General features: G+C 37.4%; 1 long non-coding RNA gene across 3 annotated transcripts in view; it reads left to right on the forward strand.

Moving 5' to 3' along the window:
• Window positions 1-23,528, forward strand: part of LOC112861609 (uncharacterized) — a 445,815-nt gene that overhangs the window by 382,951 nt on the left and 39,336 nt on the right. For all 3 annotated transcript variants that reach the window (XR_015250511.1, XR_015250510.1, XR_015250512.1), the window contains one exon: window positions 17,034-17,097. This is a non-coding gene — a long non-coding RNA (uncharacterized LOC112861609). The remainder of the gene's footprint in view (window positions 1-17,033; window positions 17,098-23,528) is intronic.

The raw sequence follows: 23,528 nt of genomic DNA on the forward strand, positions 1-23,528 counted from the left end.
GACCTGTGTTGGATTCTGTGCTATATAGAGCCTGCTTAAGATTCTCTCTCTCTCTCTCTCTCTCTCTCTCTCTCTCTCCTCTTGCCCTTCTCCGCCTCTCACGTGCGCACGCTCTGTCTCTCTCTTTAAAATTAAAAAAAAAAAATTTTTTTTTAATAAAAAAAAAAGGAACATTTGAGTAAGCTAAAAGAGCTGGGCGGTTGGGTTGTAATTTTGATGAGGGTGGTCCCGGGAACTTTACTGAGAGCATGAATAAATACTTACTGGAATTGAGGAAATAGACCATGGAAGGAGCTGGTAGACCCCTCCAGGCAGGAGGGACTGCCTGCTTATTCCTGCTGCAGCACGGATAACGGTGTGGCTGGAAGGGAGAAAGCAGATTAGCAAGTGGAATGTCCAAAAGGTAGCTGTCAGCCAGATCATCTGAGTTTTTAGGCCATTTTAAGGATTTTGGCTTTTACTGTGAGTAAAATGAAAGGCCAGTAGGTCATTGGTTCTTACAGTATGGTCCCTGGACCAGCAGCACAAGCATCATCTGGGAATTATAAGAAATGTGAATTCTCGGGTCCCACCCACATCAAAATTTCTGGAGATGGGGCTCCTCACTTTGTTTTAATAAGTACTCTAAGTGATTCCGATCCATGTTCAGGTGGAGAATCACAGCAGTGGATGATTCCAAGCAAAACGACATCATGATCTAACTTGATCATTTACCTTAAGACTTTTACTGATTGACCATAATTTGGGCATTCTTGAGGGTAAAAAAGAATACTAAAAAACAGTTATAATTTATCTACAACAGAGTATAAGGTGAGATGTTCTGGGTCAAACCAGGATGTGGGAGGCCATAAATCACTCATTTATTCTATAGAATATTACAGGCTCATCTAAAACGAGATCTGGGGACACCTGGGTGGCTCAGTCGGTTAAGCATATGACTTGATTTCGGCTGAGGTCATGATCTCACGGTTCATGGGATCAAGTTCCATGTCGGGCTCTGTGCTGACAGCGTGAAGCCTGCTTGGGATTCTTTCTCTGCCTTTCCCCTGCTCAGGCCTCTCTCTCAAAATAAATAAATAAATCTTGAAAAATAAATAAAATATATAAATTTAAATAAGTAAGTAAATATAATATAATAAATATAATTAATATAATATAATATAATATAATATAATATAATATAATATAATATAATATAATATAATATATAATAAATAAATATAAAGAAGTCACCAAGACAGGCTTCTACAACTTGAAAAGCAGAGGAAGAGGAAAAGCACTGCAAAGTACAGCTTCCTAGGCTGGAACCTTCCACTCTCCTGAGCAATACCCAGCCTGAAGTTCATGGGAAGGACATCTCACTTGGAAATATAGACAGCTTACCGTACATAATCTGCAATGATTTAAAACGAAGCTGGAGCTAGAATGGGATTTTTATGGAAGCCTGACCTTTGGTCTTGCTCATTTCATTACCAAGTATTTTACTGCTGACATTTAGTCTGGGCCAAAGTTTGTTCCTACGCATTTTGAAGTCATGACATTTCGTCATGTGGTATTTTGCTTTTGATTAAGGTGCTATAGCATTAGTTGCCTTATAAATTTAATGGTGTTTCAATATTTTATACGAACATGCTCTTTTTTAAAAAATGTGGCTCCGTAGAGGTAGTATCTAATTTGATATAAAATGTCTCCACGATGAATCTCTCAAGAGTGAAATGTTGCTCTTATCAAGGGTGGGCTGAGGTGCCTTCTAAACAAGCCCCCCATAGACATAACATGAGAGAGCATTTAGTGCAGAGCCTGTGCCCAGCGCCCATGCCTCCTGCGCCCTTGTCTCCTCCCTGTGACGCTGTAGAATGCTTCAGGTCTCGGAAGAGTTCATTTCAACCCTGCAGAACCACAGCCTTCGCTCGTAAAAGCATTGCCTACGGAAAATATAAACTAGTTAAAAATAGAAAGAAACACATAATTTCAGCTTGAGAAGAGATTAAGGATTAAATCTTAGGCTTCTCAAAGGCAGTCCGCAGACCACCTGCATAAAGGTCACCTGGAGAGCACAGTAAATAGACAACCACAGGCTGCCTGCCAGACCTGCCGAATCACAATCTCTGGGCAGGGGGCTTAGAAATCTGCATTTTTAATAAGCACTCTAGGTGATTTCTATGCACAGTGAAGTTTGTGAAGCACTGTGATATGGACAGTGTCCAAAAACAATATTATCATCCAGAGATCCAGAAGGTGAAGATATGAACAATTGTAATGTTGAGATAATTTTCCATGGTTAAACTATTTTGGTTTGAAGGACTATAAAGTAAGGAGAAAAAGGGAAGAAAAAGATAAGCCAAACCCCAAAGGACTCACTGCAGCAGGTCGGAGGAAATGTTAAAAAGCTTGAGTAATAGCCAAATAATTGCTGGGAGGTGGGAAGTTGGGGGAGCCTGCCTGGGGATCTCTCGGGACTAACTTCACATTGCTAATTTACAATCACAGGCTGCATCTGTCACTTTTACAAATCAATGAGAATGCCCACCCTTTAATTGCATGAGGTTACTTGCGGTGGCTGCTGGTGCGGGCCATCCAGAGGAGACCTTTCAGGATGTCAGGAAAGAACCTCAGTGACGCACATTAACACACACACGCTCCTTTATGTCACTTCCAATTTACTTTATCTTAAATTGTCAGCAAGGAGAACTCACACCCATATTAATAACTAGAGGTTTGCATGTAGGCCAAGAAAAATAAACCCTGCTGATAGCTCTGTAGACAGCTGGTTTGTTGTAAGTAGAGCCAAAAAAAAAAAAAAATGACATGGCTCTTTGTATTTGTGGAAATTTTATAATATTTAGGGAAGGAACTGGTGGAAGAATGGTTTCAATGTCTTTGTTTAGGAAAGACATTTTGAGAAAATAATCAAGATTGTCCTTAAACATGATTTTTACTATAAACAGCAGAAGAAAGGGAAAACCTGTTAAGGTAAAGTCGTAAGTTTCAACCATCTGGGAATCTAATTGTGCTGAAGAAGGAGCACCTAAAGTATTCTTTTTACATTTCTTAAGACAAATGAAGAAATTAAGATGCTGCTTCTGTGAAGCTAATTCTGATCAAAAAGCAAGAAAGTATTCATGGTGGGAAGTGATTAAGTGGAAATAAACACTGACTGTAACCAGACATGGGACTAAGGTATTTAAAAAACAGATTTCAAAAGCACTTAAAAAAAAAAAATCAGATTTGTCTTTCGTGTGAGCCTGAAAAGGGAATGTTGTCCAAGGAGTGTGGAAGGAAAATGAACCTCAGTTTGTACAGTCTCCATTCAAATGGAGAAGAAAATATTCCTCAGGGAACTGATTGAGCTGCCCAAGAAGGTTTCCCAAGAGCAGGGACTATAAAAGAACATGTGGAAGAGGTAGAAAGAGGCGCACATAGCAAGGAATGAAAATAAAAGAGCTGCGTAGACTTACAAGAGCAGGATCAGGAGGTTAGAGGCCAGGGTTATGGAAGCCTGAGGAACTGCTAAGGATAAGAAAAGGCTGTGGAAGCCATGTCCAGGAACCCTGTGAACAGAGAAGGGATAGGATCACTGCTGGAAGTGGTACACTCCTAACCGATGACTGAAGTGTTACTCGATAATTGATGTTTTCGCCTTTGCACGCCCTGCGCCGAGCGCAGTGACGGTCACCTATTGAGTATAACACCCATGCGAGGAGATGGGTGGCTGAAGTGCTCTGGTGGTAACGGTGATTTTGAACATGGAAAAGTCAGAGAATAAATGGGAGTTTTATAGGAGAGATTTCAATACCAACATGAAATGCCAAATTAAGGGACTTGCTTATTTCTCAATAACGTCTCTCTACAGACCAAGAAGAATGATATCCCAAGAGGCAAGGCTCTGCAAATCTGATGTTAGAACTGTCATTAACAATGGTCGGGATCCAAGTATAGAGGTTTCAAAGATGCAGTCAGAGTGTTCTGATCCAAAGTTTGAAAAAAGGAAAGAGATGGATTTGGAGTTTATCAGAGCAGTGATACGAGTATTTCTGCCATAATTCTATAACATCTTATGAGGTAGAGAACCTGGAGTGATTTCAATTAAAAAATGATGTTTAGAGTCTACTAAATAAGGAAAGTGTACTAAAAACGAGCACAATTTATTTAGAGGATTCCCTAATCTGTTTGTGAGAGCAACGTTATCATCGTTGTGATTTCAGTAGAGCATCCTACAAAATTTCTTTTATATACTTAAAGGAAAGATGGAGGAGGGTAAACTTGGTGATGATGCAAACAATGGATTCATAATCCCAACCATATTCTGATAGGACCAAAATGAGACATTCCTAAACTGTGCTATAGGACTCTATAGCCTTGTCTTTGGCCTTGTCTTGTTCAGTATTTTGATCGATGATTTGAATTAAAAACAAACAGAAAAGGGCACTTATAAAATTTGAATATGACACAAAGCTAGAGACAAAAATAATAGTATACTGCTAGTCCGAGCAAGATGACCTATATTTGTTGTCTTAATTCAGACGGCTGTAACGAAGCATAGTAGACTGGGTGGTTTGTAAACTACAGAAATTTATTTCTCACAGTTCTGGAGGCTCCAAGTTGGAGATCAGGGTGCCAGCATATTCACATTCTGGTGAGGACCCTCACTCTTCCAGGTGGCAGATGGCCATCTTCTTCCTGTGTCCTCACATGGTAAAAAGGGGTGAGGGAGCTCTCTGGGGTCTCTTTTATAAGAGTGTAAATCTCATTCAAGAGGACAGAGCCCTGATAACTTCATTACTTAAATTAATCACTTCAAAATCTCCACCTCCTAATATCATCAAATTGGGGGTTAGGATGTCAGCATATGAATTTAAGAGAGACACAAACCTTGAGCCAATAACACTTGTCTCTTTCTCCTCCCTTCCCGCTAAATCAATAACATACCCTAGAAAGAACATGAGAGACAACCAGACAACTCTGAAAAGTAGTATGGTAGGCTGAATTATGTCCCCCAAAGATGTCTACATCCTAATGCTTGGGATCCAAATGTTACCTTGCATGGCAAAAGGGATTTTACAGATGGGATTAAATGACAGATTCGGAGATGAGGAGATTGTCCTGGATTATCTAGAAGGGTCCCTTACAAGGATCCTCCTAAGAGTAAGGCCTGAGGGTCAGAGTTAGGAAAGGACGGCTATCTCATGATGGAAGCAGAGAGAGTTTGAAGATACTGTGCTACTGGCTTTGAATATGGAGAAAGGGGCCACAAGCCAAGGAATACAGGCAGCCCCTGGAAACTGGAAAAGGCAGTCTCCCCGAGAGCTTCCACAAGGAACCAGCCCAGCCTGCACTTGGATTTTAGCCAAATGAAACACAGTTTTGGGTGTCTGACCTGCAGAACTACAGGAAAATAGATTTGTGTTACTGTAGTCCACCATATTTCCAGTAGTTTGTTACAGCCTCAGTAGGAAACTCATATAGACAAGAGGAGGGAGAACTGATTAAAGACTCCAGAACTGGAGGAAACGCATAATGGCAAGGTGTTTCATGACCTCCCATTCCCCACCCAACAAAAGAAGATCCTGGAGATCCCAACCCTTAACCTACTGACCCAGCTCATCCCTCCACTTGACCAAACAGAATAGGACAATGGCAAAAATAAAATATAATGGCAACCCTAAATGTTGGTAAAATTTAGAGAAACTAGGTCAGTCGTACAATGTTAATGGAAATGTAAAATTGTAATCCATCTGAAAAACAGTTTGATGTTCCCTGTAATAGTATACTTGGAACTCCCATACAATGCAGCAGCAGCCATTCTCTTGGGCATTTGTCACAGAGAAGTGAAATCTGTGCTCTCACCAAAACCTGTAGACAAATACTCTTAACAGCTTTATTCAAAATAGCCCCTACTGAAAACAGCCCAGATGTCTTTCAACAGATGATTGGTTAAATTAACTATGATGCATCTATAGCATGAAATGTTACCCGGTAATTAAAAAAAAAAAAAGAAAAAGAAAAAGCTATTGATATGAAACAACTTGGATGAATTTTGAGGTAATTGTGCTCAGTTTAATGTTTTTTTTGTTTTGTTTTGTTTTGTTTATTTTTGGGACAGAGAGAGACAGAGCATGAATGGGGGAGGGGCAGAGAGAGAGGGAGACACAGAAACGGAAACAGGCTCCAGGCTCTGAGCCATCAGCCCAGAGCCTGACGCGGGGCTCGAACTCACAGACTGCGAGATCGTGACCTGGCTGAAGTCGGACGCTTAACCGACTGCGCCACCCAGGCACCCCTGTGCTCAGTTTAAAGAGTCCATCTTGAAAGGTGTTTTGATTCCATTGATGTAACATTCTTGCAATGACAAAATGATAGAAATGGAGAATAAATTGTTGTCGGAGTTAGGGATGGTGGGAGGAGGTGGCTGTGGCTATGAATAGAATTATAAGGAATCCTTTTGGAAATGTAGCTTTTTAAATGTTGACTATATCATGTCTGTATCTCACTGGTAGTAGAGTTTGGCAGAATGTTACCATTCGGAGAAATTTGCTAAAGGGTACATAGGATTTCTCTGTATTTTGTTTTACAACTATTTGGTGAATGTATCTAAAAATAAAGAACTTACTTTGTTAAAAAAAGGCTATGAAAAAATTCGTAAGTGATGGCATATTCGATGGCATTTTTATTTAACCTTTGTGTTTCAAGTATTTTCACTGGAACTAGAATGCAAAGATGACCTTTTTGATTTTTTTCCTGCCTTAAAGATGTGGTCAGGGTCATCTTCTGGCTAGTATATAGCTGCCCCTTAAACCATGTGGGTTTGAGCTGTGAATACTTACATGCAAAGTACTACAAATGTATTTTCTCTCCCTTATGATTTTCTTAATAACATTTTCTTCCCTCTTATTTTATTATAAGAATACAGTATATAGGGGCTCCTGGGTGGCTCAGTCATTTAAGCATACGACTTCGGCTCAGGTCATGATCTCGCGGTTTGTGAGTTCGAGCCCCGCGTCGGGCTCTGTGCTGACGGCCGTGAGCCTGGGGCCTGCTTCCGATTCTGTGTCTCTCTCTCTCTCTGCCCCTCCCCTGCTCACACTCTGTCTCTCTCTCTCTCCTTCAAAAATAAATAAACATTAAAAAAAATAAAAAAAAAGAATACAGTATATAACACCTGTAACATACAAAATATGTGTTAATCCACTGTTTATGTTATCACTGAGGCTTTCAGTCATTTGGCTTTTGGTAGTTAAGCTTTTGGGGAGTCGGAAGTTGTCTGTGGATCAGTGACTGTATGTTGGGGGGAGTGGGCACCCCTACTCCATGTTGTTTACGGGTCAACCGTAGTTTCTGATGAAAAATGTTACTTTTTGTAAAGTTTCTTTTTTTCTCTCTGGCTTCATTTAGGACTTTATCTTTGATGTTTCACTTGCTTGAATAGGATGCACCAAGGTGTGCTTCTTTTGTTATTTTTTTCCTGCTTGGCGTTCTCTGCAGCATTTCAGCAATCTGGAAAACCTGAGCTAAAATCAGGTTTGGTGGGACCAACTCCCTAAAAATTAGTTGTAGGGAAGCACTTCCAAAAGGCAAATTAAGAACCTCTGAAAATCCTTTGCTCCATAAAAGCACCAACAATAGTCCAAAATGGCCCAGATCAACATTTTTCTGAGCTCTTCAAATGAACCAAAATCCTGTTAACGGTCAAGGAGCATTTATTCAAGAAAAATGGTTGAGTGAATCCTGGTATGAACAGGATGATAATGGTGTGCGTATGGATATGCCTTGTATCCTTCTTCCCAGCTGCATGGAAGCCTTGAAAATTATTAGCCTTGCAGCCGTGAAAGCTGTGAAAACCAGGGTCTAGCAGCCCCTGGAGGGACAGAATTGCTGTGGAGCTGCACTGAAATCCCTATCACTACAGAATTGTTATCTTTGACTTACCTGATAGCCCTCTACAAATGCTCATTTGAAAGGATTCATCTCCATTTGACCTGACTCAGATTCCCTCAGTGGGAAAGGCCCTATCTATGGAGTGCTGGTTGAAAATAATACAAAAAGTTTAGGGGAAAAAAAATGTTAGAAATTGTGAAAGAGGTACAGGAAGAAGAAAAGAAAGAGGAAGGAGGAGGAGAAAGATCATCCGGGCTGCTATAATGAAAATAGAATTTACAGCTTTACAGGTGGAAAGAGAATAGAGACATGTCAGGTGACAAGGACTGAGCATGGATTATTGTATCTAGCAATGGGGACGTTATTGTGTGTCTTTCTCAAGAGCACTTTTAATGAAGTGAGAGGCCTAAAGGTTAAGAGAATGGGAAATGAATTGCAAACAAGTACAGGCAATCTTAGAATTGTGATATTTTTGGTTTCCCCGGTACCTTAGTTAAGCACTTCATTTTATAGGTGTGGAATGGAAACCCCAAGAAATTGACCACCAGACATAGCTAGTTAGTGGCGAAGTGGGAGGTAACCCCCAGATTTCCTCGCTCCCGTGTTAAATATCCTTCAGTCATGTAAGATTGCCTCCTTCTGGAAGAAGAAAAAGGGTAGATCATCATCATTCACTTATTATTATTTAAAAACAGATTCTGAAGTTCAGAAATAAAATATTTTTTGCTTTGTCGAAGAAGAAGCTGGCTATTATTTTGGCCATGCCATTCCGAAAAGACGAAAATACAGAAATAACTTCCCACTTCCCCTTTTCATTACCGCTCGCTATTTCAGAGACGGAGGGGTGATTTGCCGCTTAGTTACCATCATACAGATACCATATTCAGCTATTTTTTTGAACCGTGAATGTTGGCAGCAAAAGAACAATTTCATTTGTGTATTTTGATCACTTTTTTTTTTTTAATAGACTTAACCCCACAAAAGAATGTTATCTTTGGTTCGTAAACCTTTTGCTCTGAGTGAGTTTTATTTTGTTTTAGAATAATAAGAATTGAATTTCTCTTTTTACTCAAAATCAAAGCCTTTTAAAAGGCCTCTCTGCACCCCCTTCCCCTACCTCTCGCCCGTTTCTGATGTTCTTTAGAGAATATAGTGTAGTGAATAACATCAGGTTTTTATCTATGTATCACCCGGCTCAGCATGATCCCATAGAAGAAAATGGAAGGAATAATCCACAGTGGTCAAGGAGCTAAAGACTAAACTTGATCCATAATTAAACAATACATTCACAGGGCTGAGCAAAGAGCTTGCCTGCTACTGCTAATCTCTGATGTTCTTTTACAAGGCTTATCTCCATTTGAAAGCTTTCTTTTAAAACATTTCTCTGTCAAGTAGTCTAAATTATTCACCGCTTCCAATATTAATTTTTGTTGTATATTTCTGGTGTATTCCATACAATGGGATAGAAACATTTTATGCAGATTTTTAATTAAGATTAGTCAAAGCCACCATGCTAATAATAATAACAAATAGACGCATACCACACATATACACCATGTAGTTCTGGCTCATTAGATAGAATATGTAGCAAACAGCAATGAAAGCATCATTTCTTTGAACATTTACTTTAATTATGATACTATATACCACATATAATATTTATTCTAGGGGTGTGGAGAGGATTTTAAGATGAAAAAGTATAATTATGGTAATTATGATCTGAGGGCTTTCTTTCTTGAAAATTTCCTTTGGAGATATGTGTGCCAGGAAAAAATATTAAGTGAAAAAAGGCTATGGGCATGAACAAACACTTCGTATTTTAATAATCCTCATCGTATTCAATGCTGCTGCCATATTAGCATATTGTCATTTCTGCTTTTTTCTTTTTCTTAAAAAATCTATTTGCATAATTATGTAGAGTGCAATCTCTTTCAGGTTGTTCCCGGCTATGGAGCACTTAGCATTGCATATTACTACAGGAGATCAGCTTCTGTAGATATTCATGACTTTGTGGATCTGAAAAGAAAATAAGTGTATGTATTTTCTCTTATTTCTCATTTTTCGTGTGAAGAGGAAGGCTTTGGCACATTCTAACAATGAATGTTAAATTGTCTTATTTTCTTTCTGAAATGCCATCTATGTCCTATACAAATATGTATGTATACAGAGGTATTAATTTTTGTCGTAATTAGTAATAGTTTTATGAAATTCTGGCCTCTACATTTCTCAATTATTTTCAGGTAACAAATGAGGTATGAATACCTAATAAAGAATAGAAAAAGAATTTAAATTCTGGACTAGTTCCCAACGATCCTTAAATAATACATGCACACAAACACATTCATAAACACACCAATGTACGCTTACATATCAGTTGCCTACACAGGGAAAATTTTCCTTAAATATGCAGTATTTTGAATGAAGCCACTTATTATACCAGTTTTTAGTATAATATTTTATGGCCTTTAAAAAAAATACCCACTCATATATTTAAAAGGAAAAAAAAGTGGGGGCGCCCGGGTGGCTCAGTTGGTTAAGCGTCCAACTTCGGCTCAGGTCATGATCTCACGGTTCATGGGTTCGAGCCCCATGTCGGGCTCTCTGCTGACAGCTCAGAGCCTGGAGCCTGCTTCAGATTCTATGTCTCCCTCTCTCTCTGCCCCTCCCCAGCTCACACTCTGTCTCTCTCTCTCTCTCAAAAATAAGTAAACATTAAAAAAATTTCACCAATCACTGTTTAAAAAAAAAAAAAGAAAAAGAAAAAGAAAAAAAAGTGAAGCAAAATGCAAAGTCCAGACAAGAAAACAAATATTACTGCAGATCTCACCAGCCATCACTCAACAATTAGTCTTGGTGACCATCAACTTCATCTCTCTTTGTTCACACACAAGCTGTATAAAATATAGGAATAGTTTAAGACAGAGTCATAGCATCATCACTTAAAATTAAGCTTAATATTATTTGACTTTAACTGAAGAAATAGATAGCTTTTAAGTTGAGAATAACAAAATTTAGGTCCATTACTTTTATTTAAAAAAATTTTAGTTTTTTTAAATTTATTTTTTGAGAGAGAGAGAGAGAGAGAGAGAAAGCGTAAACGTGTGAGGGGCAAAGAGAGAGGGAGCCTGGGAATCCCAAGCAGGCTCCACACCGTCAATGCAGTGCCCGATGTGGGGCCTGAACCCACGAACCGCGAGATCATGACATGAGTGGAGATCGAGAGTCTGTCGCTTAACTGACTGAGCCACCTAGGTGCCCCTAGGGTCTCTTATTTTTAGTGAAAATGTCCAGTTTAGTAAAAAATATTGTGTAGCTTACACAGCAAGTGGGAGAGCCGGAGGACTACGTTTGTGACTCACATTCAACGTGTAATATGCAGAACCATATCAAAGATCTTAAGATGTCACTGCCACCACTTCCGTCAGTCTTATCTGAGATGTTGGAAATGTTATTTGACAAGTATTACGACAATCTCAACGTATTTGACCACCCATTCCAGCAGAAAACTAAAACAAACCCCACAAACAAACGACAGCAACAAAATTAAACAAAGCTGGGTTTGTTACATTTCTTGCCTTGGAAGTGAAGCTTCCTGTGAAAGCTACTGCCTGCTGGATCCTGGCTACAGAAGCGAGTGTTCTCAGCTGTGCCTCTAGGAAGATGGGAGTTCGAAGGATGGAATGGTCCCATCTGACAGCTATCCATTCCACATCTCTTGTTTCGTGGTCTTGTAATCTCTTTTTTTCCTTATTTACTTCCTCCCTTTCATGGAACACACTCAGTAATACTGAGAAATTGTACTTGATAAGTAATATTTTGATACTTGCATGTCTAAAAAGAGTTATTTTTAACAATATATTTCAAGATTGAAAAATATTTGACTCCCTGCTAAGAAATATGAGGAAAATATCACTCATACTTCCTCCCACATTTGCCCTTTTAGCTTCTCTTTTTTCCACTTTTAATTATATTATCATTTTAACATTTCTAACAAGTATAACATTCACATTAGATTATATATATTAAAATTAGTTTTTTAATCTTTAGTGTTGGCATAAATGTATTCAACTCTCACTAACCATTCTTTTTCTCTAGTTTCTATTCTCCTCAGCTCTTTATTTTGTGTTATTTCTTGTTTGGCTAAATTTTACTATGCAAGAGTGAGAAGCTCTGTCTTTAATTTTAAACATAAAGGATAACTTCCTGCATATAAATTTGGGAAAACAATGTTTCTTAGAAATGATATTTGTATACTTTTTCTGGAACTGAATATTTCTTTGGAGACCTCTAAAGACTACCTGACATCCCCTTTGAATGATACTTACTCTTTCATTCATTCATGTGTACCTATGTGATTCTTCCTTTATTTTTATGGGATTAAAAATTTTTTTTAATGTTTATTTATTTTTAAGAGAGAGAGAGAGAGAGAGAGAGTAAGGCAGAGAGGGAGGGAGACACAGAATCTGAAGCCAGCTCCAGGCTCTGAGCTGTCAGCAGAGAGCCCAATGTGGGGCTAGAACTCATGAACCTTGAGCCAAAGTCAGACATTTAATCGACTAAGCCACCTAGGCACCCGTCTTCTTTATCCTTAAAGACTGAGGAATTTACCAGAATTCATACATTTATATCAATCCCTCTGTATCCATTTTTCCTGGGAACACTGTGGGACTCAGATTTAAGCCTGCCATATTTCAGTACAGTTTAACTGTGTACTTACTTGACTTTTGTGCTGTTTGCTGTTCTCAGGAACACAAATTATATATACAGATTTTCCTTGACTTATGATAGGATTACATACTGATAAACGCATTGTGAGTTGAACATACTGTTAAATTGGAAATGCATTTAATACAACTACCAAACATCATAGCTTAGCCTACTCTACCTTAAACTTGCTCAGAACACTTAGGATAGACCACAGTGGAGCAGAATTATTTAACATAAACTTATTTTGTATTAAAGTTCGAATATCACACGTAATTTGTTAAAGACTGTGCTGAAGGTAGAAAAACAGAATGGCTCTATGGGGTATTTGTTGGCTCTATAAGGGTATTTGTTGTTTACCTTCTTGATCACATGGCTGGCCGGAAGCTGTGGCTCTCTCCCTCTGCCCCGCATCATAAGAGAATATCATACCAGTTATTGCTAGCCTGGGAAACAATCAAAACTCAAAATTTGAAGCACAGTTTCTACTGAATGCATATCACTTTCACACCATCGTAAATTCGAAAAATTATAAGTCAAACCATTGTGAAGTCAGGGAGCATCTGTACTTTAGTATCATCTGTTGTATCCATGTTTCTCCATAGTTATATTCATGTTGTGTTTTCTGATGTTGTATTTATGTGATTCACTTCGGCCTATCCACTGCACTTTTGACTTTGTTTTCAGTTATGTTCATTTTTATATTATGGTCTTAACATGACTTTCAGAACCATCATATTTTTATTGTTCATTTCCATTTGTTTCCCCTAAGAACTAGGAATTTCCAACCCTTTCTGTCTTTTGTATTCCCTTATTTGAACATTGGTAAATCTTGTGCCATTTTAAAAATTTAAAGTGATTATACTACCTATCATTTCTGATTCTGACATTACCTGTGTTTCTTTGGGTAATTCTTTTTATAATGTCTTTTCTTCACTTGGCCTTTTCTAATGCTTCCAATCTTCTATAAAAAGCATGCTTTAATGTGTGGCTTTTCTGTTAGAGCTTTTGTGGTTACTTAATGAAAGACACAACTACATGGCCCCCGTGGCCTTCCCCCTTTGGGTAGCTTAGCTGAGAGCTGGTTCAGTGGACTGAACTGTTCTGCTGAGAGCCAAGGTATTTATTTAGCTAATGTCAGTATTCCTGGTATGTAAGATTGTTTCCAGAGCTCTTGGTTTGCATATTCTAAACTTTGGTATTCGTATTCCCTAGCATTGTTCCAGGGCCTACACATCATTTGATATATTTCTTGTTGCTTTGTGTAGGGATCAGTAAGTGCTACAACCTGAGGGCCACATCCAGCCTGCTTCCTGTTTTTGAATGGCATGTGAGCTAAGAATTGTTTTGCATTTTTATATGGATGGAAAAATCCAGAGAAGAATAATTTATGAAACATGACAGTTAAATGCAATTCAAATTTCAGTGTCCATAAGTACAGTTTATTGTAACACAGCCGTGCTCATTTTTTTTTTTTTAATATACTATCCATGGCTGCTTTTGTATTGCTGTAGCAGAGTAGAGTAGCTACACAGAGAATATATGGCCCATATTTCTATATAAAATGTATACTACCTGGTCCCCTTCAGAGAACGTTTCCCTGGTTTAGAGAAACCAGGTGTTCCCAATTCCTCAGGTTAGGCTTACCTGTAAATAGGCAACATGGTATTGGGCTCACTCTTCGGAGTTCTCAGTTGCATATCCCACAGGCTGACCTAGCCAGACCTGTATCCTAGAAGTTTGGCTTTGATGCATATGGAGCATTTTTGTCCTATATTACAGAAAAATGAAAGTATGGAGGACTATACTCACCCCACTATTTCTCTGCTTATAAAATTTTCCTAAATAAATTCTATGTTATATTGGGATCGTGTGATGCTATGGTATGTGAACTTCTTGGATGATATTACTTATCTTTGAATTGAATTGCTGTTAATGGAAATATGTGGGGTCAAACTTGGCACGTAGTGGCTAGAAGATTGAGAGGAATCTAAAGGAATCTACTGCCTCTCTTTTGTTTTTGACCTTTTCGTATACACTTCTTTTTTTTTTTTTCTTTTTCTTTTTTTCTTTTTGGGTCTTTATCCATCTTTTTGAGATCTCAAACTGGATCTCTGCAGGGATTTTTTTTCCAACTTTCTAGACAACTCTGGATCTCGTAATCATCATAATTTTGTATGCCATCTTAACTATGGTAAAATCTGTACATTGTCCCTGATCTCTCATTTTGATTATCATTTAACAGTATTTAAGTGATGTCACAAATGTCTTCTTTGAGCCATGACAGTTTTCTTGTTTCCCTTATGATGGAATGTTTTCTTTTATCTATTAGTTGGTTTTTGTTGGTGGTGAGATTTGAAGAAGCGGAGGAAAGGGGAACTTTCTTCAGCCATAGAACTAGAAATAACAGGCTGTTTTTATACCTTTATAAATTTTTAAAATCACATATAATTATCTTAACTCTATACCCCTGAATTTAATTTCTGTCCTGACTAAACTACTAAAATTTTCATCTGTGTAGTAAAAATCACTAAGACTTGTTTAAACTTTGTAAATTTGACATTCTTAGGAATATCCTTTCAAATGGATACACTAGGTTTATGGTAATAAGAGTGGACAGTTAAGTTCTTGGTAAATGTAACCCCCATTATTTCTTCCACTAGAAAAAGGTAATGTTGACTTCTAAAAAGACCTGAGTCGCAATGACAAAATACTTCTTTCATTTCCCTAATATCAGCCAAAACATTTCCTTTCATTTAATTTAAAAAAAAAACAAGTTATTCTTTCTATTTTTTGCAGATTGTAATAGTTTCAGGACATTGTGCATGTCTCCCAAAATACTCTTTAGAAATTGCATGTGTGAGATTTTCATGTGAGATATTTCTGAGTGAAGTTTATTGTGACTTCCTAATTAGATGTGGGTATCAGGATTTTCTTTTTTTTTTTTTTACCCAAACAATTTTTATTTTTATTTTTGTACTTATTATTTTTATTTTATTTTATTTTATTTTATTTTATAATTTATTGTCAAGTTAGCTAACAAACATTGTAGTCTTGGCTTCACGGTAGATTTCCATGATTCATCACTTACATACAACACCCAGTGCTCTTCCCAATGTGTGTCCTCCTCAATGCCCATCACCCATTTTTTCCATCCCCTCCATCCCTCCACCCCATCTACCCTCAGTTTGTTTTTTGTATTTAAGAGTCTCTTATGGTTTGCCTCCCTCTCTGTCTGTAACTGATTTTTCCTTCCCTTCCCCTGTGGTCTTCTGTAAAGTTTCTCTAATTCCACATATGCATGAAAGCATATGATATCTGTCTTTCTCTGACTGGGTTTTCTTTTCTTTCTTCTTGTTTTCAAAATGATATTTTTTTGACAAAAGATTTGAGGGGTAGTATGCCTAGACCAAAGGAATAAAATACTTAGGAATGTCACTTCTTTATGAGAACAATTTAGACAACATAAAAAGAGAGTTAATAACAACTGCAAGATATGAAGCAGTATAGACTCAAGATCTAGTAACATATTTGGGAGTTTGAACAAATGTAACCTTTAGAGATTTATTTTCTCCTGAGTACAAGGAAAAATCAAAATATTCATAGAAGGATGTGAGTCACATTTGAAATATTTATTATTGTTTTACCTTTGTTTGGAGTTCAGTGATGTTTAATAAATATCCCGTTCTAAGAAAAAAATATTAAAATTTTAACTATGATAAGTCAAAATTTTTCCTTACTTCTCTTTTAATTCACCTATCTCCCCAGTTGAATAGAATTTGTAATTATTCAAAGATGGCACAGCACAAATTGGAAAAACCTCTCACGACTAAGACAATTGAAAAAAAGCAGATGTTTATTGGATTCTTTTCTACCCAACACTTTAATGAGTAAGGATGTGGACAGTAATTGTTTTCTTCCCTGCCCTAGTAATGGAAAGTAATTAAAATGAAATAAAAAATAATGCACACTGCAAAGATGTTCAAAAATTCTACATTTTTACTGGTCCTAATTTATAGACAAGTGTTGGAATATTCTTACAATGCCAGTTTTTTCCACAGCATTTGTCATCTGAAATTTATAGAATTATAACTTACATTCCATTATTGCTTACCATAATAAATAAGGTCTTTGATATATTTAAACAACCTTTGTCCCCTCATTTAAAACTAAGATTTTTAATGTTTATTTATCGTTCAAGAACTCTTATGTTAACTTTCATACAATGAGTTAATAAAAAGTAACAATTTACCTCATAATATGTGGTTATGATTTTGGGATATATTGCATGAATGAAGATCTCACATTGCCTATTTGTTCAGAGATAACATAGCATGACATGAATATTATGTCATTTCTCAATCATAGAGGTTTTATCGTTTTCACTTATATTGCCTTCTTCTTTGTAACTAACTTATCACTATGAATACTCATAGATAATATTTTCCATTTAGGAATCAATCTGCACAGAAAACACGAAAGTGAGAATGGAGAAGAAGCTATTTCACCCATGAAATGGTAATATGTAAGTTTATTATTAATAAACTATTATATCCCTTTTGTAGGAAGGAGTGTTGAATAGTGGTATTTTTAATTAATCATATATAACTGAAAGGAGAATAATTGAATTGAATAATTGAAAACAGAAAGATATCTGAATATTTCTTTCCAAACTTCCTTTCACTCATAGGTGTTTTATTTTGTTTTATTTTATTTTATTTTATTTTATTTTATTTTATTTTATTTTATTTTATTTTTTATTTTTTGAAGTATAGTTGACACAGAATGTTACATTAGTGTCCGGTATACAACATAGTGATTCAATAACTCTATATGTTATGCCCATCACAAGTTGTAGCTACCATCTGTCACCACACAAACTATTACAATACCATTGGCTATCTTCCCTATCATGTACCTTTTATCACCATGACTTATTGATTCCATAAGTGGAAGTCCATACCTCCCAATTCCTTTCAATTCTTTTTGCTCATCCGTCCATCCATCTGTCTTCTGGCAACCATATTGTTCTCTGCACTGATGGGTCTGTTTCTGCTTTTTGTCTGTGTGTTTGTTACTTGCGTTGTTTTTTTAGATTGTACATATAAATGAAATCGTACGGTATTTGTCTTTCTTTGTCTGACTTACTTTACTTAGTCTCATACCCTCTAAGTCCACCCATGGTGTTGTAGATGTCAAGACTTCATTCTTTTTATGGCTAAGTAATATTCCATTGTATACATATACCATATCTTCTTTATCCATTCATCTACTAATGGACACTTATGTTGTTTCAATTGTCCTCTGACACACTTAGTGAAGATGACCACACAATGGCTTGTATGTGAGTGCTCACAGCAGCATTATTCTTAACAAACCACTGTGAGGCACCTTTATTCATCAAAAGGTTAATGGATAAACAAATTGTATTACATATCTATATAATGGAATACAACTCAGCAATAAAAAGAAATGAATTACTGATACAAATAAAAAAAAACTAGATCAACTAGAAAACATTGGTTTTAATAAAAGAAGTATACACAAAATAGTACATACCATATGGTTGCATTTACAGAATGTCCAACATCAAGCAACACTATCCTATCCTGACAGAAATCCTATACTGACAGAAATTGCTGGGGGCTGGTGGTAAAGGAATTGACTGAAAAAAGGCACAAGGGAATGTTCTGGGAGTGATGTGGAAATGGTTGCTATTTTTATTGATACGGAGATTACACAGATGGACACATTTAGCAAATTTGGTATCATTTTAAATAGGTACATTTTATTGCATCTCAAGTATATCTCAAAAGTGAGAATTCAGTGTAAAATGACAGTAATCCAGCAGACACATAACGTATTGGCCAAAGTTTGTAAAGTAACAGTATCAAGTGTTGATGAGCATGTGTAGCAATTTGAAGTATCTTGTATGGCTGGTGAGTAAATTGATAAAATCACTCTGGAAAAGAATTTGACGGTATTTACTTTAGACAGCCTTCTGTATACCCTAAGACCCGGGGATTTCACTGGAGGGTAGATACCCAAAAGAAATGTACAAAACTGTTTATAGCACCACTGTTTATAAAAGCCAAAAAGTGTAAGCAATTTGAATATTCATATCTAGTGGAGTGGATACATAAATTACAATTGTGACGCAGCACTGAAAATAAACAAACTACTGATACGTATACCATAGATGAATTAAAAAAAAAACACAAAACAGTGTTGAGTGAAAGAAGCCAGACATAAAGGAGAATATAAATTATGATTCCCTTATATAAATCTACGGTGTTAGAAGTCAGGATAGTGGTTTACTTGGTGGGGACAGTGACTGGTAGGGGGCATAAAGGGATTTATATTGATAATATTGTAGTTTTAGATGTTGATTATCTTGTATGTCTACGTTATAAAAATGAATGGAGCTTCATGCTTATATTTGTATTCTTATCTGTGTTTTACTTCAATAAGAACCTTATTGAAAAGGTTGAGCCACTGAATTAAATGAAAATTGTTCAATCTTTTGGCGGTTTTTGATAGAATTCTGCAAACTGCATGATGCCTAAGAGAGAGTCGTGAGCCCAAGGACCCTAATGAAATCATAGCTTTCATGGACTACCTCCCCTGTATGCAGTGCTATGCTGATTTCTGGAGAGAACACTAAACAAACCAAAACCAAAACAAAGCTCCAAAAACCTCAACAAACCAATTTTACCCCAAAAGTTTTAACACTTTGTTTTGAAAGGACAAGATTACATGAGTTATCTTAAATATCGATAGTGGCCAAAAAAGGCAGAGAAAGGCAATAACATGTTTGGATGGGATTATATGTATTTCCAAAGGAGCAAACAATGAAAGCCAATATAATTTCCACTTTATGTCTTAGAAAATGACATCGAATGGTAGTATTATCCATTACATCATGAAATGTTAGGGTCATGCCTGATAAAGACAGTGAGACCTCTATTTGGTTCTTGTGGCACAGAATTATTCTATACACAGGATTATTCTATTATATACATCATATATTCAACATGCACAAATATAACTGACACAGGGCCCTTAGGGTCAGAAAATAGAATATCAGTTTCTTAAAAAGATGGAATGATATCACCGTCCTGTTCCCTTCACTGAGTTGTCGAAAGGATTTTCTGAGATAATTTGAGGAAAACAATTTTTGTCATAATTCCCACTATCTGTTAATTGTTATCATTAAATCTTAACCTTCACAGTAGTCAAAATCCAGCATAGCTCAGATGCTAACTTTGACATACATAGTATGCTTTTCAAGGAAGGTGTACGAGACTGCTGCTTAACCATATGTACCCCTAAGATCTACTAGGTGGACTTGAGAGGGATCAAAATTCTGTTGCTGTTTTTTTTAATTTGGTCGGTACTTGTAGAAACACTCCTTCAGGCACTCCAATGACCAGCCTGAAAGGTTGATAGATTTAATTTATACCCACCACACCTCCAAAGGGACCTGTTGCTTCTACAAAACGAAAATAAGTTATAAATTTGAAAGATGTTCAGACCAGCCTGTTACAGAGTATGTTCTGCATAATATTAGTTCCTGTTGGAGGTTAAAAATGTAACAAAGGGAAAAAAATACCTTGTGTGGTTAAATAAATTGAACACTAGTTAATAGGTTTAATTGACAATATTGATTTCTTCAGCATAAGTATTCATGAAGAAATTTACATTGTGAATTCACGATGTGCGAGTGATGTGTCTAGGAAAAACTCCCCTTTTCTCATTTACTCACATACACATAGTTTTAACACCATGTGTATGAGGTATCCCCCTACACCAAGCAATTCTCCACAGCGTCAGTTGGGTGTCCTGCAATGATATTTAATTCTGAAACTAACCAGAGTTATCACAAACCCTACGGCTTAAGGGTTCAGTCACAGAATTATGCTCCCCACTTTAGGTGCCAATCACAAGTAACAGATCCAGACAACTTGTGTCCAACTTGGCTGCAAATTGGAGGTTCCTATGACCACCCCCCCCCCTTCTTGGATTCGAATATTTGCCAGGACAGATTATTCAACTAGAGAAACACTTCCTTACATTTACCGTTTTATTACCTAATAAAGAATAGAATCAAGAGTATAGATGAACAGCTAGGTGAAGGGATACACAGGTTGAAGTCTAGAAGGGCTCTGAGTGCAGGAGCTTCTGTTCCCATGAGGCTGGAGTACACCACCCTCCTGGCCCATGAGTGTGTTCACTAACCTGGAAGCTCCCCTAACTTCTTACTATTGCGATTTTATGGAAGCCCCGACATATGGGCAAGATGAATTATTATCTCCATTTCCAGCCCCCTTCTGAAGAATAGGGGTGGGTCTGAAAGTGCCAAGATTTTTTTTTTTTTAATTTTTTTTTTCAACGTTTTTATTTATTTTTGGGACAGAGAGAGACAGAGCATGAACGGGGGAGGGGCAGAGAGAGAGGGAGACACAGAATCGGAAACAGGCTCCAGGCTCCGAGCCATCAGCCCAGAGCCTGAGGCGGGGCTCGAACTCACGGACCGCGAGATCGTGACCTGGCTGAAGTCGGACGCTTAACCAACTGCGCCACCCAGGCGCCCCAAAAGTGCCAAGATTTTTATCCTGCTTTGGTCTTGCTGGTGACCAGCCCTCATCGAAGAGTCACCTCAGGAAATTCCAAGGGACTTAGGAGCTCAGTGTCAGATGCTCTCATTATTCAGGAAATTATAAAAGTCTTAGGATCTCTGCGCCAGTAACCAAGATCAACGGCTAAATATTAAATCAAAAGATTTTCCCAGTGTCCCTATTTCCAAGGGTTTGGGGATCTCTGTGTCAGGAACCAGGAACAGAGACCAGTATATACATTTCTTATTATTTCACAATGTGTTATGGTTCTCAAATAGGTTTGACCATTTGGTCAGAAACAGCTCCCTTCCTGACACTTCGCTGAGGAATAAATTCTGTGATATCCATTTTGGAAAATGCTACTTTAAACCACAGTATGAGAGACTGTCATTGAGGATTTTCCTGGTTATCTTCCTCAGTTAGTTACTTTTAGTTTCACATCCAGTTACTCCTGAATCCCTTCTGACGACTGGTCAGGACTGCAATGAACAGGCACAATTGTGGCTACACTGCCAGGGGCACTCTGAGGAGGTTCAGTGCTGTGGCAGAGCAGAAAAGAAACGTAACATTCAGAATTTTCTGCCCTTGTTGGGCAAGACCTTTCTCCTCATTGTCTTTCCCGTCATCTCCAAACAGTTCTATAGCCTAAGATCTCAGTGCCTGGCACATGAAATTCCACCCTCTATGACCAGTCTCACATTGGCATGCACTTGACCTTCAGACTTCTTTCTTACATGGCACTGTGGCTGTCTGATTTCGTGGGTGTCGTAGGACAAACATATCTAGAAGAGGCCACAGTATGTAAACGATAGCAAAGGTACCAGCAAAGAGCATTAAAGCAATTACCTTGCATATGAAATTACAAGTGTTAAGGCACTTGGAGGTCGGTAGAAACCTCTGTCGTATTTCGAAAGCTTTGGGGCTTACTATTGCTCTCTGGGAGTATTGCGATAATAAAAGCATAATACAAGCCTAAGGACCTTTAAATGCTATTAATTAGATTCACCGTAAAAGGATTGTGAAATTAGAATTGTTGTGCTCTCAATTATGATTTAATTCATTAAGATCACAAAATGCTGTTTTACAGTGATGGCTCAAGACAGTCAATAGAAAGTGGTGTTTTGAATGTGGAAAATTATTTTACACTACTGTATGAAACAAATATGACATACTGTTTGAGGGAGTGACTCTACCACAGTGAATACTGTCACATGAGCCACACATACAAAAGCATGTTGGCAGGTAGGAATATTTCTTTTGATGTGTGAAGGGATACCTGAAATTAGGTTGTTCTCTTTCTTTTTGTTTTTAGGTTTGTTTTATTTTTGAGGGAGAAAGAGCTTGCGAGCAGGGCAGGGGCAGAGAGTGAGGGGGGCAGAGAATCCAAAGCAGGGTCTACGCTGAGAGCCGAAAGCCTGATGTGGGGCTTGAACTCACAAACTGTGAATTGATGACCTGAGCTGAAGGCAGACACTTAACCGAGTAAGCCACCCGGGCGTGCCTAGGTTATTCTTTTACAAAGAAATACATTTAGGCAGTTACATGTAAAAAAGGGAGGATGGTATAATTTTTAACATAGTTTGTTGCAATGTATAAACATCTCATAAAGTCCATCATGAAAGCAAGAGATAGTAATTATGGCTCCTCAGTGATTACCTTCGAAAATGGTAAAAAAAAAAAAAAAACATTTCCAAAGTTGGCTTCTGTTCAGAAAAACTTTTGACTACTTAACAGTTATCACAATTTTAAAAATTCTGCGACTGATGCTTTGGTAATTATTAATGCTCTATTTGTCAGCTTTAGTTAGAATTAATAGAGGGTACTGAGGTATTATACTAGGGCATTAGCATAAAGACAGCTACTAGAACGATATAAACCCTTCTTAATATCAAAATAATAAACTGCTGAAGGAAGGAAGAAAGAAAGGAAAGGGAAGAAGGAAGGAAGGAAGGAAGGAAGGAAGGAAGGAAGGAAGGAAGGAAGGAAGGAAAGAAACAAGGGAGGGAGGGAGAAAGGAAGGAAAGAACTTTGCAATGTTTCCCTAATCCTTGATCAAACAGAATTCATAAAGAAAGTGTTATTCAATCTGTTTACAAACAATTTTTTTCACCCACCAGAAGCTTTCAGGAGATACACAGCTAGAGAATTATAATTTGGGATGATTCTCTTGTTTTATTGGTATCTCCTAAACAGTAATGTTCATTTTGCTTGTGTATTCATTAGGATTCTCCAGAGAAACACAACCAGTAGGATCTCTCTTGCGTGCTTGCTCTCGCTCTCTTCTTCTGTGTGTGAGTGTGTAATGTGTGTGTATATGTGTGTGTATGTATA

The sequence above is a fragment of the Puma concolor genome, chromosome A1 (assembly GCF_028749965.1).
Source record: "Puma concolor isolate L17-30 chromosome A1, mPumCon1.1.hap2, whole genome shotgun sequence".
Taxonomy (NCBI): Eukaryota; Metazoa; Chordata; class Mammalia; order Carnivora; family Felidae; genus Puma; species Puma concolor.